Source organism: Trachymyrmex septentrionalis, unplaced genomic scaffold (genome assembly GCF_001594115.1).
Source record: "Trachymyrmex septentrionalis isolate Tsep2-gDNA-1 unplaced genomic scaffold, Tsep1.0 scaffold20, whole genome shotgun sequence".
Lineage (NCBI taxonomy): Eukaryota > Metazoa > Arthropoda > Insecta > Hymenoptera > Formicidae > Trachymyrmex > Trachymyrmex septentrionalis.
In genome coordinates, this window is record NW_017305180.1 from 1,544,001 (window position 1) to 1,548,312 (window position 4,312).

The 4,312-nt window shown below is 28.8% G+C and overlaps 1 protein-coding gene across 1 annotated transcript in view; it reads left to right on the top strand.

Annotated features, from left to right (window-relative positions):
• The window catches only part of LOC108747739 (39S ribosomal protein L28, mitochondrial), a 9,443-nt gene that overhangs the window by 972 nt on the left and 4,159 nt on the right, over positions 1-4,312 (top strand). The window lies entirely within an intron of this gene.

A 4,312-nucleotide genomic window follows, 5' to 3' on the forward strand; every position in this document is an offset into this window, starting at 1 on the left:
AAATAATAGCTTAAAAGTAAAAATATTATAATAAACGCCGTTATATAAAATAATAAAATTATTGTGATTATATGATAATAATTAATGGTACTAGCATCATTATATACATACATAGTATAACGGTGGATTACTAAACAGTTTTTTAAATAATCTTTAGAATTTTCTATCTAATAGCGGAAATATTAAAAGGGACCATTAATCTGTAGGAGCTATAATATCTTGTGTTTCTATCAACAATAATTGAAATCATTAATTATTTTGAGATAAGAAATTACCATCTTCCGTGTTTTTTTAAGAAATTTATAATTTTTTAAAGATAGTAAAAAATTAATAAAACACAAAAAAGAAAATATTAAAAATGTATATATTTTTAAGAATAAATTTATTATTCTTCTTTTCCAAAACATTGAAAGGATTAACTACTTTTTATTTTAAAACAAAAGTATTTATTTAAATATTTATTCGTGTATATATCTTTAAGCCTCAGAAGGATATTAGTTACTTCAAAATATTACAGAATTGATAAAAAGTTATGATACATAAATAGTATGACAAATTATAATACATATTTTAGTAGCTGGCATGCTACAGAACTCTCAACATACTGAACATGACCTGTCAGCAAAAAGAAGCAACAGAAATGCCTCGCAGTCTAGTAGGTGACACTTACATATATCACAGATTAATAGTACGTTATTTTTATCTATGGCAAAAATAAAAGTGAATCATTATTGCGACATTATTATCCTTATTTGGATAAGAGAGATTATTTCGATAAAAATATTTTAATTAATCAAAGTTTTACTTAGAGCTAACTCAAGTATAAGTAAATTAAAAAAATATTTTAGGAAATAATTCTGAATTACGAATTAATTATTAAATGCCACACTACAAAAACAACACATTTGGGTATGGCATATAATTTGCTTATAACTTTCATAAAAATAAATATATTATTAATAATTTTTTCGATTAAAATACCAAACATTAAGAAATATCGAGCCAATTTTTTTTTGTATGTGTAGTTTTATTAATAAAAACAAATTTAAAGCATTGGAAAAAGAAAGCCGAATATCGAAAAGACGTAATAGTTAATAAGGCAATAATATTCTGTTTGTTTAACTATATTCTTTTCTAGAATCAAAAGAATATATTTAAAGTCAATATTTTAGCTTTGTAAGTTATTACTTCTGTGAGTTATTTTTTTCTTTGCAATTGATAAACATCTTTCTCACTAAAAATGCTATAAAAAAATATTAAAAATATAATATAGCTTTTGAACGTTTCTCTCATATATTATATGATATCCTATATACGCCTACATTAAAATACATGTTTGAGAACATTTACATAAACCACTTTGAAAATGTAAATTTTCAAAGGCTCATGACGGAATATTCCACCCCGAGAAGAATTATCGTGACGGAAAGTAAAAATACATCGAAGACGCGAAGAGAGAATTCCGAAGAGTATCCACATTTAATGAAACATAGCAAAAATATGCAAAGCTGTCGTTTTGACTCCCACATGCTTGATTTTTTTCTATGAATAATTTCAATTTTATAAATATAATTTTAATAAGTATTAAATTAAACCGAGTAAATTTTACGAAATATGGTGGACAATTATTATACAAATGTTGCAAACATTTTCATGTAAGAGTATTTTTTATTAAATTTTATTTATTTATAATATAGTAGAACGGAATTTTATTTTTTATTGTACTATTATTCTATATATTTCTAACATAATATATATTTCTTTTTACATTTTTTTTTACAAAATAATCCATTTTCTTAACTTTTTAAAATTATTTGTAACATTAAATTGTACTGCATGGTTAATACAAATACATATTACTAAATCTTTCTGTAAAGAATTCTCAATTAAGATAATAGTTAAAAAGTTAAGAGTGATTGATGCACATTCTAAAATTTAATTCAACAATCATCGAACAATGATTACAAGTATTTTTCACTATGCTTAGAAATCTTTAACCAGCCTACAATTCCTGGGCTAATGGGTGCTTTCCGCGTTCCCGAGCATCCCCTCGTTCCGACCGCGGGATTCCTCATTTCGACGAAAGTGGCCGAGAGTAGCGTCAGAGTGGTAGTACACGAGGAGATCGTGATCTCTCGCCTTTTCGTAACTAGGTACCGTCACCGTAGTGAGTGCCATGGTAAGAAGCCGCGCCGGCCACACACTCATCGTCTAATAATAATATCTTACTCAAATTTCTATTTTTAGGGAGATATACGTGTATACGCACGTGCCTTTATGTAAAAGGCCCAAGTATATGGTTACGTACGCCTACGTGCGGGCTGCGCTTACGGTTATGAAGACGACGACGTCTCGAATTATTATTGCATACTGGCGGCATGTAATGTGTCTATCGTGTCTAATGGATCTAACAATGTAACAGACAGATGAATAATACAGCGCTAGGAATTTGCGTGATAAAGCTTTAATTTTCATTGTTAGAAATAGCATAAAATATGTTTATGTTAACTAATAAAATATTAATGCTTAGTCGCAATTTCAAACTGCTTTTAGGATAAATAGATATGCCATTAACTATTGCATAGACATTGCATAACTTTTTATAACATATTACGCAGGTCATGTGTGTATCTATAACAGAGATATTGCCGTAAAGTTGCTATTTTCATAATTGTGAATATAATTTTATTTTTTCTTTAGTATTGTAAATGTTTTATATATTAAAATGCTGAATTTACAAGTAAAAAAAAGCTAAAGTAGAGTATTATATTTATTGTATGTGTGTACATTATGCATCTATATATAATATATAGTATCCCTGGCGAAAAAAAATTTTTATGAAAAAGTACAGAAAAACTACATAGATTGAGATAAGATCTTAGAAATTCTTAGTTTTTCGTAGATATTCATAGTGAGATGTAGAGTGAGATTTGTTTATTTTAGAAATTCTTAGTTTTTCGTAGGTATTCGTAGTGATACGTATAGAGTGGTGTTGTTTGAGGAGATGAAGGATTTCTAGACTTTTTTAAACAAATAAATGACCGCTCTGCGTCCCACTACAAATATTTATGAAAAACTAATAATTTCTAAAATCTTGTCTCAATTTATGTGGTTTGTCGTAAATTTTACCGCCAGGAATATATATTGTATATATATATTTACACAATATATATTTATATGCACATATTATATATAGATATTTATCGTATTTTTCAATAAATTTTGATCAATTGTTCATAAACATGCATGTATATCTATCGCATGTCTGTAAAGTAAACAATTGATCAAAATATTTTTTTAATTTGTTATTTTATTATTTAGATATTATAAAACATATACAACATTAAAAATTAAAAAGTAATGACTAAGAGAGAGAGAAAGAGAGAGAGAGAAGGAGAAATTATGAACTTGATTTTAAAGATTTACATTACAGAATGTGTGTTAAATACGAAGAATTTATTCTCAAGATATTGTACGATGTTACATGTTAATTGCGGTATACATAGAGCTGATTGCAGTATTAAAATAGGAAAGGAAAAACAGGAAAATAAAACAGAAAAATAAATCTAAATTAATAAAAAATTTATTTATTATTTTAATAAATTATTTATTTATCGTATATTGTTTTTATATACCCAGTGTATACTTATAAAACATCACGAGTACGATCTCACGTTTCTCTCTCCACCAGCGCTCCTGAAGCGTTAAACCGTTTCTGTTATCCCGCTAACTCGAATTTACTCGCCTAGCAGGCGGTGCTCGTTATTCGCTAAGCTTGACAAGTTTACGCGCCGCGGACTATTTGTTCGCGAAAGTAAACTACAGTATACTCGCTGCGAAGTACGCATGGACCTTCCGGGATAGTAGAAACGACGAAGATGGCCGTAGTTTCCGGTATATTCTCAATCTAACATACTAGGAATCCGGAATCCGCATCCGCGAGTACGGTAAAGTCGTTTTAGCTTTTTACATAAAAGCCGCGAGCGCATTTATCGGCCTGAAAATAGAAATTTGAGCAAGATATTATTATTAGACGATGAGTGTTCTCGCGGTTCTCAAATCGGTCCGCCCGTTTGTTACTGAAGAGCTGTCGGAGGATGGTCATCCATATTTCACATCCTCCTCCACCCATCTTTCTTTCTCTTTTAATCTATTAGCACAGAAGATCGCAGAAAATTAGAAATTACGCGCTGTCTTCATCAAAAAATTTTATGTCACATTTATTAGAATTATTTAACAAATCATTCTTTATCTTTTACACACACACACACACACACACACACACACACACACACACACACACACACACACA